Below are 13025 nucleotides of genomic sequence, written 5' to 3'. Positions count from 1 at the left end.
GTCTGTGTATGAGGCCACAGGGCAGGCAGGCAGCTGCCGTGGGGGCAGGGCCCACGCCCACTCTGCTGCTGGGCACACCGCCTCCCCAGTGTCCTCCCGCCCAGAGGATGCCTGGTCAGGGTCTCTGGGGAAACTGGGAGGCAGGGTCTGCCCCAGCCCCACTTTGAGGGGACAGCTCCAGGCCTGGCACACAGGACACAGGAAAAGCTCCTCTTCCCCACCCAGGGCTCTCAGGAAGTCACAGGGCTGGGGGCTCTGCCTCCCACCCTCTCTTAGCCTCAGTTTCTTCATCTGTAAATGGATCCACCAAGTACATCCCTCCCTGGGCAACTGTGAGAATCAAATGAGACCCACATGTAACGGTCCACTCAGTGCCAGGCAGGCAGGAGGGCTCAGGGGATGGCAGCCTGGTCAGCCCCCCATCGCTGCTGCTCTTGCCTGAGGCCCGGCTTCATCCCCAGCTCCGCCTCGGTCTTGCTGGGTGACCTTGGCCAGGTGACTGAACATCCGTGGGTCTCCCTTTCTCCTCTACAAAATGGGCTAACGTCAGTCACCCACTCCCAGAGCTGCTATAAAGAGAAAGCTATTTATCAACGCGCTTCGGGCTCAGGAAGCCTTGGTTGAATGAACGAATGAATCCCAGACTTTTCTCCACGGTTAAGCAGTGCCTCGCGGGGGGCCTGGGCCGGGGATGGACGCGGGGGAGAGGTGGGTGGAGGTGGGGCAGATCTAAAGCGCAGCCACCTACACTGTCATATGTCACACATCAAAGGAGAGGCCTGCCCTGTGCTGGGGGGATGGGAGGCAGAAGGGCCACCTCCTCCTGATAGTCAGAGAAAGCTTCATAGTTGGGGAGGGCTTCACGTGGGGGGTGGCATTTGCCCAATGTAGGGGTCAAGGGCGGCCTTCTGGACACAAGGAACAGCACAGTTGAAGGCTCAGAGGTGTGCTGTGTCATCCACAGGCCTGATGGGGCAGGGACTGGAGGAGAGGCTATGGGGCCACCAGGGGCCGGGCTGGGAAGGTCTGAAGGGCCAGGCCAAGGACTTTGGACTTGACTTTTTTAAAAATAGGAAGCCACTGATGATCTCAGAGTCAGTGAGCAACTTGATTAAACATAAATTCTTTAAACGTCTGGCAGTATCTGTGCTCGAGGGGTGGGCGTGGGGGTGACATCCACTGGCATCCGGCTGCCTTGCCCACCATTGCAGCTTAAAGACAGGGCCAGTCAGGAGCAGGCCGGACCCTCTGTGGGGTCTGAGCCCAAAAGCCAGCACCGCCTGGGGCTGCCCCAACACTCGGGGGAAGGGAGCCTCCACCCCTCACCCCGGCAGCCTTTGCACACAGCACAGGTGGTGCTTCAAGAACTTCAAGATACTTCAGTTCCACTCTGCCCCGCCTTTGTGCAAATGACGTCACCTCTCTGGGCCTCTGTCTCCTCATCCGTGCAGGGGGGTAATGAGCGCTGTGCCCCACAGTGCTGCTGTGACAATCAAGTTCGACACGATGGTGTCTGCAGGCGGGGGTCCCTGTTCCCTCTTCAGGCCTGGGGACGAAGCGGGGGCCAGGCCTGTGGGGCCCCCACCAGTCAGTAAGTGTGCTCAGGGACTGGGGTTTAAATCCCATCCCTGCCACTTAGAGGTTGGGTGACCGTGCCTCAGTTTCCTCCTGTGTAAAGGGGCAGTAATAAGGTTCTACCAACAGATGTCGTGAGCACTAGAGACGCTGTCTGCGAAGCACTCCACGCGCGGTGGGACCTTGGCGAACGGGGCTGCTATTGATGTTAGTTCTGAATTCCTGCCCTCCTCCAGGGGGCCGGGGCTTCTTCCCCTTTTATAGTGTCCGGGCTGCAAGGGCTTGAGTTACCACGCAGCTTGCAGCTGTGGGGCCCCTTAATCAGCCCACCCCAGGAGCCGTCTCTCATCTACACCCTCAGGACCCAGTGAGGTTCCACCACGCCCACCCCCGCCAGCGTCAGGGCAGCAAGAGCCTCATCCCAGACCCCATCCCCCCCCCCACTCCATACCACAGTTGGGCTGAATGTAGCTCCTAGGAGCCCCCTCAGCTGCAGGTCTGGGTCTGGGGCCTCTGAATGCCAGAGCCCCTCACCATTAGAGCACCCCCCCAGAGGGCGCAGCCTTCCTCTCCCTGAGGCCCCTCCCTCCCCTGGCCATAGCCACCCCAGCTGCACCCCCCACTTCCCGGCTTGGGTGGGTGCTGTGCCCCCCACTCAGGCTACCCCAGGAAGGGTCCGCGCTGCAGAAGATAGCTGAGTAAATAATGACATTTCTCTCTCTCCTGCACTCTTCGCCCCTTTCCCGTCCACAAATAAATTATCAACATGCCCAGGTCCCGGCGGAGTGGAGCATATCGCGGGGAACAATGAAAAAGCTTTTAATAGGATTCCAGGAGCTGCAGCCACTCACTCATGGGCCCTAATGGAGATTGCTCTGTGACCGCAGGCTGCTCATGCCCTCCTGGGCCCCCTGGCTCTACTCAGGGCACCTGTGGGCAGCCAGGCCCCTGCTGGGCCACCCGCTGATGTCCCCAAGTAGCATCTGGGCCTGGAGAAATGCCATGCCCCTGCCATCCGACTGCTCACTCTCAGCCCAATAACCCAAACCCATTAGCACCCATCCAGAGGCCAACTCCTCCAGGAAGGCCTCTGGCCTGGACCTGGCTCTCCCTCGAGGGTTCAAATGGCACCTTTGCTGTGAGCCCTTTCCTGACGCCTCCCCACTACTTGTGTTAAAAGACATCACAGGTGTCGGCTCGGCATGTGGAAGTCCCAGGTTCGATTCCCGGCCAGGGCACACAGGAGAAGCTCCCCTCTGCTTCTCCACCCCTCCCCCTCTCCTTCCTCTCTGTCTCTCTCTTCCCCTCCCGCAGCCAAGGCTCCATTGGAGCAGAGTTGGTCCGGGCACTGAGGATGGCTCTATGGTCTCCGCCTCAGACGCTAGAATGGCTCTGGTTTCATAGGAGCAACAGCCCAGATGGGCAGAGCATCGCCCCCTGGTGGGCATGCCAGGTGGATCCCGGTCGGGCGCATGCGGGAATCTGTCAGTCTGCCTCCTTCCTGCTTCTTGCTTGGGAAAAATACAAAAAAAAGAGAAGACATCACGGGCCTGCACACACTGGGGCTTCCGGAGTGTGGAGAGCAAGGGCTCTCCAGGTGTGCCAGGACAGGCCCCCAGCTCGGGGAGGGAAAACCTCAGGCCCTGGAGACCTCGGGGTTACTGCCATCGCTGTGCCCCAGCTTCCATCTTTAAGACCTTTATAAGGACCCAGATAGGGCTGGGACCAGTGTGCCTCAAGGGCTGTCCTTCCTCAGTGTCACTTGGGCAAATCACTTCACCTGTGTCTATTTCCTGGGATAATATCGGGATAAAATGAATGCCCACCTCAGAGGCTTGTTGGGGGATTAATAGTTACGGCCGCCGGCACGCGCAAGTGTAACCTGTGTGGGCAATTACTGCTAGGACAGTGACCGCCATCTTTGTATTAGGTTGGGTGGGGGGGAGGCGGGGTAAGATGCCATGTTCCAGCTGTGTCACCTTGGTCCCGTCACTTTATCTGTCTGTGCCTCAGTTTTCTCTTCTATAGAATGGGCTGCTGTGAAGCCTCAAGGAAATCCTGCACAGAGGCTCCTTAGCATGGCACCCCATGACATGCAGTGTAGACAGAAAACCCTCAGTAAAGGCAGCCATAATGGCTTCTCTGCCCCCTTCCAGGACGGAGTCCTACTGGCCCCTGTGCCTGGCTTCCCCTTGGAGGCCTGGCACACGGGAGATGCCCAGTAAATACCCAAAAGGGGTTCCTCCTGACCCCTTCCCGGGGGACCCAGACTGGGAGAAGGTGACATTAGAGCCCCATGAACTCCCTTTCCACAACTTGGGCCCTAACCCCTCCGGCTTCTGCCACCGCAAGTCCTCACTGCTTCCCAGAGTCCTCAGGGGCGCAGTTCTCCACAGTGCCCTCAGAACTGCCCACTCTCCAACCTGCACCTTATCATAACTGAGCGGTCCGGAGTCCCCCTCCCCCATCTGACCACCTATGACCCTCATGGCTGCAGACCTCAGGGTTCAACCCTCTGTCCAACAAGGGGGCCAGTCAGGAGCTCAGCAAATGTCCCGTGAGCCTACCTGCCAGGAAGGGTGGGATGTGCCAGTGGTGTGTGCAGCCCCCCGAGGCCCTAAGCTCCTTGAACCAGTCAGCACCCAGCCCTGCGTCTGAGGGAACCTATCCCATGTGCCCTAGTGCAGTGACCACTGATTCCCACAAATCCTTTCCACAGGCACGGTCACATCTAGTCTTCATGCTGACTCTGGGACGTGCACTGCGTGTTCCCCTCACTGGTGTGGAGACTGAGGCACAGAGAGGGCACGTGAGCCGCCTAGGGGCACGCCGCTGATAAGTGGGATTCGAACCCAGGTCCACCCAATTCCAGAGTCCGGGCACTTTCACTCCACGGCCTGCTGCTCCTGGGTGGGTCCTGACCCCTGCGTGGCCCTGCACAAGGCATTCCTCTGCTCCGTGCCTCCCCGGGATGGGCAGGGGGCTGCAGAGGAAGGGGCCCTGGATCTGGGTAGGGGCCGCCACTCAAGCCTCTTCTTGGCAGCATCCTGGGAACCGAGGGGAATGTAATGTGAGGGTCATTCACCTCACAGCCTGGCTCCGGCTGGTTATGGCAATGCAGATTAGACGGGTGAGGTGTGAGCCTGTGTGTGCAAGAGGTGGATCAGCACGATGCTCATCTGTGTCCCCGCCCTGACCGGGCCCACCACGGGCAGCTCCTCTGAGAGAGCAAGTCCCCTGACCCCCACTGACCCGAGGCCCACCCACTCAGAGCAGGGGCAGCCCCGCCCAAACTGGGAGCCCTGTGGCCAGGGCTGACTAAATCCACGCTGTGCACTACCTGGACAGATGCCCTTAGGACCACGGCTAATTCCCAGGATCGTGGGACTTCAGGCAGCCAGCTTCCCTGAGGCAGAACCAGGCCCCTCAGGTCTGACCCCAGAGGAGCGTGTTGTAAATCAGGGTCACCCCAGAAAAGGCAGCAGGCCTCTGCCGGGCAGGGCTGGTAGGGAAGCTCAGTTCACACTTGATCCGGAGCCCAGGAGGGCATGTCCCGAGAGGGCAGCTCAGTCCGGCGACTTCCCCAGCTGGAAGGGTGGACCCTGTACTGCCGCCAGGCCAGCTTCCAAGGCTGTTGTTCAATCATGGTTTCACCTTTCCTTCCTCTGTTCATCCACCCTGCGTGGCCTGGGCGCCGGCCCCACACCGGGCCCTGGGGGAGCGCCAGGAAATAAGACAGACACGACCGACCTCTGCCCCCGGCCGAGCCCCCAGCCCTCCATCACCAGCCCCGCCACCACGCAGGGCCGGCCAGCCAGGGGCTTCCCCCACGCCCCCCAGAGCAGCCCTGGATCCTCCCTCCACGTGGCAGCGCTTGGCAGACCACCCCCAGGGAGGCCCGTCCTGGCCCAGCGGCGTTCTGAGGACCTTTTTCCAGGTGGCATTTCCCAGGCGTCGCGGGGGGTGAGGAGTGGAGGGCACCAGGGGACAAGAGCTATTTGCTTGTGCAGATAAATGCCATCTCCTTGCCGAAGTCAGTCCCCTTTTCTCTCTTCCTCTCTTTTCCTCTCTCTCTCTCTCTCTCTCCCTTTTTTACAGTTTGCTAAATCTGTTGTAATCTGGTGCCAACGATGAATTCAGGCAGAAGGAGGGAAAAGGGAGAGAAAAGCCTGCTGCCACAGAGCTGCTCCTCGAGATGAGAGCGGGCAGGAGCGGCCAGGCCCAGCGCCTCGGCGACCCCGCTTTAATCTCAGCTTTAATTAAGTGCAAAGCCATCCACAGCACGGCCCAGCCGCTGCCTCCCTGCCAGGGAATCCCTCCTCATGATTACAGCCTGTAGCATCTGGGCCCTGGGCTGCCGGATGCCTGGGTCCTACGCTCTGCCTGGGAGGCAGTGTCCCCTAGTGGTTAGCTGAGCCCCGTACAGTTGGGTTCGGGTGCCTCCAGGAGACCTGGCCTTGACTCCCTCTTCCCCTAGCACCACCCTCTCTGTCCAACACCCGTCTCCGCGCTGGGGGACAGTCCGAGCCAGGAGAGGGTTTCTGAGGAAGCCCGTCATTACTAGAAGCTGTTGGTCTGTGAACCACTGCCCCCATCTCAAGCCCGAATATTCCCGCCACTAGCTCATCCAGTGCTGGGTCAGCCTGATACACGGCTCTCAGGGACAGAGGACCCCGTGCGCTGGGCCCAGGAAGCCCACCTTTCCAAGGGCCCACAGGGAGGGCTGGGAAGACGGTTCTTAAGGCAGGTCTAGGGGTCTTGAGAAATGGACATGGACAGGCCAGCAGAGACCCAAGGAGACAGACCACAGCTTGGAGCAGACCTAATGTCCAGATGCGTGCGGGCGCTGCGTGCCCGCCAGCGCCCATGTTTCTCACACCTGCCCAGTGTTCCCTGCGGCCCCTTCTGTCGGTTCTGTCCACCAGGCCCCTAGTTCCCATCCCTTCTCTTCGCCATCTCCTGTCCCTGCCTGGTGGCTTGGCTCAAGCACCTCCTCCCCTGACCCCAGCGCCAGCAGGCTCTGTCACCCGACCTCACAAGGCTGCCCTCCCATCTTCAGAGCCCAAGGCTCCATAGTGGTAGTGGGGCGGGGAGTAACTCCCTGAACGCTCCCTGAGTGCAAGACTTATGGCTGCTTCTGTCTCCTCCCCCCAGTCCTCCCAGAGCCCCGCGCTGTGCCTAGCCCATAACCCAGTTCAACACCCATCTCGGGAATGATGGAGGGAGCAGGAAAGGAGGGAAAGACCGAGAAGCCACGGAGCCAGGGGTGCTGAGCAGGTTGCCTTGTGGGCCAGCCCGCCCCCAACCGAAGGAGTGCCTGTGCCAACCTCCCTCCCCCCTTCCCTCACTTCCCCACGCTCACAGGCTCTGGCTCTGCGGGGTGTGGGCAGCACACAGAGCCTCACAAGCCCCACAGTGGGAGTTTCAAAACCCAGGGCTGCAGCAAACCTAGCAAACAACTTCCACAAGGTGATGTGAGGCCCCCAAATGCTGACATCATCTGCGCAGCCGCTGACCCTAGGGAGCCCCTAGGCTCTGGGGGCCGCCAGCAGCGTAAACAGGCATCCACTGGCCTGCTCGGTCAGGCAGGCACGGGCCTGCACAGACACGGCCCCTGTCTGTACTCGTCATTAGGGAACGCCAGGTTGGCTGGAGCGTGTGTGCACGGTCATGGCACCTTGGGGTCACACTGTCCTTTCTCCTGTCCCCTTCAGCTAATGGTCCACTCCTCCCACCCCGGCCTGGAGGACAGAATGCAGCTGCCTTGTGCCCTGGCACAAGCAGGAGCAGGCCTGAACTTGGTCTCAGGGAAAAGAACCCAGGTTCTGGGAAGGGGACCGGCCCAAACCCACACAGATGCCCTTGTGCATTAAGGGCAGCAGACAGGCCCTAGGCCTGAGCCACCCCCACACGCCCAGAGCCGTGGCAGCTCTCCTGAGGGTGAGCATGAGAACCCCCAGCCGGGCCCACACCCCCAGGCCCCTCCGTGTCCACAGTTTACTCACAGCCCATCCCATGAGGGCTCCAAGGTGCAAACCCCGGCCTCACCCCTGTTAACAGTCCTCACTCCTGGACATTGCCCCTGTCACGGGGGCCAGGCACTGGAGCCAGCAGCTGGGTGAGATCCCACTGGGCTTTGGTGGCTAAGGTAGGGGGCCGAGTCAGTCCTTCCTGCCACTCCAAGGCCTGAAGAAGCTGGGGGCCCAGTCTGAGCTGGGTGGGGACCACAGGGGGCCCACATTGCCGGCATAAACTCTGTGCTAGAAATTCATAGGCATCATCTCATAGTGGGTCCCTCCAAGATGGGCACTTACTCTATTTTACGGATGAGGATGTCAAGGCCCTAGGAGATCCGGTCTCTTGCTCAAGGTCCGCAGGCCAGGCAGAGACACCCTCCCCAGGAGCGACAAGTCTCTAGCACTGTGGGGCAGAAGGGCTGGCTCAGCCAGACTCCCCCACACCTCCAGTCAGGCCCATCTCTGAGGTCAGGCCACTTCTCAGCGCTGGCTCCAGGGCAGCCCAGCCAGCTGTGGAGGCAACTGCCAGTAGTCCCCAACTCCCAGAGCCCACAGCGGGGCCATCCACACCACAAGGCAGGACCTTGACCTGCTCACCACCACTCCAGAGCCATCCGCCCCTTCCCCCAGCTGGGGCAGGCTCCCCCGGAGGCGGAGGCGCAGAGCCTGCTTGCCACACCCAGTCCTGAGCTTCCTACCTCCCTGCCTCTGCCCGTTGCCTCTGTCCCAAACTACTGGGCGGAGGGAGCTGGCCCCAGCGGCCCCATTCTCCCCTGCCCCAGGCTAGCTGCCTCTGCGGTCAGTAGGTTCCAGCCTGCCCCTCTGTCCCTCGGCACCTGCTGTCTGGGGTCCACCTGGAGCTCTGGTCCAGCTCTCAGCTGGAAGCGAGCACAGATACCACTGCCCATCTTTTGTGCGCTTTCCCACACTCAGATGTCCACACGTCCTCACAGGATAGGACGGCTACCATATCCAGCCAATGTATATGCAGGTGAGGAAGCGGGGTCCCCAGAGACAGTAGACCTGAGGTCACCTAGCAGGTGACCCAGGCTCAGCTACCAGGCTTCAGTCTGCAGAGCTGAGTCTGGGCTAATGGCCGCCCCATAGAGCCCTGGCAGCAGGTGATTCAATGGGGTGGCAGCAAGCCTCCCCACCACCTCCTTATTAACAAGCTGGGTGGACCTCCCATGGGCTTTCATTAGGTGGTCTCAGAGGAGGTGTGAGAGGGCCACAAGGAGGGTGCTACTGCTGCTGATGGTCAGCATCATGTCTGGACTGACCCCTCCCCAACCCCCCAAGGTCTCTGCAGGCACCCTCAGGCCTCGGGGACCCCTACAGCCTAGGATCAGGGCATCTGTCCACCTCACCCCATGTTATAGTGCAGTCCTGACACCCCACCTTCAGCCTCAGGAGGTGGATGCGGTCAACCCCATTTCACCACCAGGGAAACTGAGGCTCAGAAGTGGAGGGACTCGGAACCAGTAAGTGGTAGAGCGAGGGCACACTGTCTGCAGGCCAGGCTGCGGCAGTCCCAGGCATGCCTGACTTGAACTCACGCTGGGGAGGCTCTTACAGAAGTGTCCAGCCGCTGTCTGTGTGAGAGGACAGGGCTGGGGGCACATATAAAGCCTCCTCAACAAACCCTGTCTGCTCTCAGACCTGCCACCTGCCATGGCTGGCCCTTCAGTCACCATGTGACAGCCCCTCGGCTCTTCCTGTCCCTCAGTCCCACCAGGGCTCCCTTGCTGCCCACCCCACTGGGCAGCACCCCCTCCTGGGCACAGGCCCTGGCAGTTCAGGCAATTTCCATTTTAAACCTCTGAGGAAGCCCTGAACAGTCGCCCACGGGAGTCGGAGTCGGCACCAGCTGACAGGTGATGTTCGTGCCACTCCTCCTGGGGCTGGCAGGAAGAGATGCACTTGGCTTTCACTCCAAACACTGGAGACTGGAGCCTGGAGCCCCTGAGCGTGGCCGCCTTCCTCATGGCGCTTGGGCAGAGAGGGCATGCCCCAGTCCACATCCCTCTGCCAGCGGCATCCAGCATCTTGTGGAGCTTGGTGCCCCCACACAGGCAGCCTCCTCCCCAACTCCTAAGCCAGCTGGGGAGCAGGCCAGGAGGGGCAAGTCTCCAACCTCCCTGAGGGTTCAAGGACCTGGGGGAGGGCAGCAAGGTTGGACTCAGTGGTGTCCCCCCCCAGCCCCCCAGCCTAGGCTTTATTAATTCATGTCAGGCCTCTGGTTTGGGCTGCAGGGGCCTGGACCACCCCCGCTGGGATGTATTCTCTTAAAACCACACCACCACCACTACCACCATCCCCTCAGAGCCTTGCAGCCCTCAGGGCCACCTCAAAGCCTAGGACAGCTCCCTGATGTCTCCAGCTCCACAACTTTGTCCTTAGAGAGCTCTGATCAGCCACGGCTTCCTATAGCTGGGCAACGACTCTTCCCAGCCTTCCACTTCTGGGCTTCTAGTCCCCCGCCAGGAGGGGCATGTGCCTGGCCTCCGGCTTGGGGGGTGTCTGCTGTCCCCCGAGGCAAGCCCGGCAATCCCACCGTTACAGCAGCAGGTGCACCGCCTCGGCCCCCTGCCCTGCACAGGGCTGACAGTCCACAGCACACACGGGGAGGGAAGTTGGAGGCTGCTTGTACCCCCCTTGAAGTCGTTTTAAAAATAAAACCTCGCTCTAGCCGTGACTCACGCGGTTGGTGGGGACCGGAGCGCCGCGCCTGGGCCGGCCGGCTGCCTCTCTCCATGCGCCCCAAGCCTTCTGGTTCCTGGGTGCGCGGCCGGAGCCGGAACCGGCCAGCCCAACCTGGAGTACCCCCCGCGGGCCGGACCGCCTCCCTGTGGGGCGCAGCGACGGGCTCAGGCTGGGGTTTCAGCCGAGCCCCCGCCCTTTCCAGCTACGGCTCGGAAGAGTGGAGCTGTCAACCTCGCACTCCGCGCCTCCCCGCGGCGGGGCCAGCGCCGGCGGCGCTCAGCTGTCGACTCGGAACCCCCCGCCCCAAATCGCAAAGGCGGCGCGGCCCCTCGGCGCCGGGAAAAGCTGGGCAGCCCGACCCTGCGGAGCCTCGGTGCACTCCCAGCCCCAGCCCCAGCCCCGCTGGCCCCGGAGCCCCGTCCCGCTCTCGCGGCCCGCGGCCCTCGGCCCCCGCCCCGTGAATCCTTCCTTACCTGCGCAGCGACCGGGGAGGCGGGTCTCCTCGGGAAACTTTGCGGCGACGGCTGGAATCTCAGGGGTTATTCCAAGGAGCAGGAGGGCGCCCAGGGGGGCCCAGGAGAGGAGCCCCCGGCGCGCGGCGGAGCGCGGTGGCGGGCCCGGAGCGAGGGGTGCACGGCGGCGCATCTGCCCGACTCGGGCGCCCGGCGGAGCCGCGGGGGTGTGCGCGGGGGTGCGCCCGTAGACCGGGTGCGTGTACCCGGGTGGGTGCGCTCGGCGGGGCGAGGGCTGGCAGCGGTGCCTGCGTGAGCGGTGGCGGCGAGCAGGGCGCCGGGAACCAGGCTGGGCGGCCGCCTCTCCCCTCGCAGCGGCGGCGGCGGCGGGGGCCGTGCGTGCAGGCGCGGAGCGAGGAGGGAGGGGAGGAGAGGGGGGAGGCAGAGAGCGGGTGGGGGGAAGGCGGGGAAGAGGCGACGGGGGCGGGGGCGCCGCGCTGCGCACTGGCCGGCGGGACCCGGCGCGGGAGGCTGCGCCGCCGCGCGGGGACTCGGGCGCAGCCCGGGAGAAACGGCCTCGGCGTCCTCCTACTCCTGCCCTCTGGCGAAAATGGCTGGGGGGGCGAGCGAGGAGGGAGAGGCTTCCAAAGCCAGCCTTTAGCGCGGGGGCGGGGGAGAAAGAAAGGGGTTCTTGCTCACGTAGCCTCCCCTTACATCCTCATTGCACCCACTCATTCATTCTTCCTTCCAGTCATCCATTCATTCATTCATTCATTCATCCGTCCACCCATGCGTTCACTAACAGATACCCACTGCCTTCTCTGCCTGCGAAGGTAACCCCTTCCTCGCTGCCTGGTGCCCTTTCCCCAAGCGGACCTCTCACCTGCTCTTGCTCTCAACGCCCAGGACTCCTTGTGGGGTGCCCCACCCAGCTGCCTAAACTGACCATTCCAAGTCAGAACCCTGCCCACCCCGCCCTCCAAGCCGACTGTGACCTTGAGCAAGTTACTTAACCTCTGCAAGACTCAATGTCCTCTGTTGAAAAATGGGAGCATTAACTGCCCTACCTCTGAGCATGGATATGAAGGTTGAAGGAGACCTTGAATAGGAAGGCAGCTAGGGCAGTGCCTGGCATATATTCGGGTCTTGGGAAGTGCCTGAATCTGTTGTGTAGGGTCTGGAGGTGGGGTGGACCAAACCTCCTTCCTCTTAGCCTGGGAAGTCCCCATGCTCTTAACAATCTCTGGGATACTAAGAAGCTCTCTGTTTAGCTGGAGCTCCATCATCCCATCCTGCCATGCTTTCCCTGGAGGGCTGCTCTGAGTTGAGTCCCCGCCTCTGCCCAGAACACCAGCCCCAGCCCCTGGCCACACTGCTTGCAGATCAACACCCAGCCTCTGACTGGTGTCCCCACCATATGACTGGGATCTCTCCCCCAAGAACCAACAACTCAACACCTTCTAACTCCAGGCTGTGTCAGACCCGTCCAGGGGCCCCGCGCACCCTGCTCCTGGCTGTCTTTCAAGGCCTTGCCAAGCCACCTCTGCTGTGGGGGAGATGACCAGACTCCCCCGGGGGAAGGGGTCCTGCCGCCCGCCCTCCCTCGCCCCAGCGCTTTCACACCCTCCTGTCCAGCCCAGGGGTAGAGCGAGGCCCCCCTGGCTTGTGGCTGCCAGCTCTGTCCTCGCCCCAGCGCTTTCACACCCTCCTGTCCAGCCCAGGGGTAGAGCGAGGCCCCCCTGGCTTGTGGCTGCCAGCTCTGTCCTTCGCCCTTCTTGCCTCTCCTTCCGCAACCTCTCCCTTCCCATTTACCGCCTTGAACTCCCTTTCTTACTTCTCCGGATTTCTACTCAGTTCACCAAACAGCTATACTTTTTTTCCTCCCAATTTTTATTTATGGCCCAAATGGCATTATACCAACAATAAAGGAAAGAAAAATCACCCGCATGCCACTGCCCTGTGGCGTCAACGGCCTCCAGTTTCCCTGCGCCCTTCCAGGCTGTCCATGCGCGGTCAGCTGTCCTTTTCACAGAGCTGTGCTTCCATTCCGCCTGCCCAGACCTGCAGATGGACCTGGGGCCCCGGGCTCTGTCGTCTCTCCATCGCGGCGCCTAGCATGTAGCTCAGGAATTATGTGCGTGGCTGCCTCCTCTTTTAACTGGATCCTTGAAGGAGGGACCCCTTTCCATCCCTGCCGCCCACCTGCTCAGCTTAGGGCTGGCCCAGAGCAGCACTGAGTGCCAGGAGGTAGAAGAGATGGTGTGCACATAGCTCTATT

The 13025-nt window shown here is 61.9% G+C and overlaps 2 protein-coding genes across 6 annotated transcripts in view; one reads left to right on the top strand and one right to left on the bottom strand.

The window, feature by feature from the left end:
• The window catches only part of FLRT1 (fibronectin leucine rich transmembrane protein 1), a 71121-nt gene extending 60036 nt beyond the window's left edge, over positions 1-11085 (bottom strand). For both annotated transcript variants that reach the window (XM_066251873.1, XM_066251872.1), the window contains exon 1: positions 10769-11085. The gene's annotated coding sequence lies outside the window, so the exon portion shown is untranslated. The remainder of the gene's footprint in view (positions 1-10768) is intronic.
• Positions 1-13025, top strand: part of MACROD1 (mono-ADP ribosylhydrolase 1) — a 149595-nt gene that overhangs the window by 103718 nt on the left and 32852 nt on the right. The window lies entirely within an intron of this gene.

This window comes from Saccopteryx bilineata, chromosome 1 (assembly GCF_036850765.1).
Source record: "Saccopteryx bilineata isolate mSacBil1 chromosome 1, mSacBil1_pri_phased_curated, whole genome shotgun sequence".
In the NCBI taxonomy this organism is placed as follows: Eukaryota; Metazoa; Chordata; class Mammalia; order Chiroptera; family Emballonuridae; genus Saccopteryx; species Saccopteryx bilineata.
Note: the sequence above shows the minus strand (reverse complement) of the source record. Positions and strands in the feature narration are given on the sequence as shown.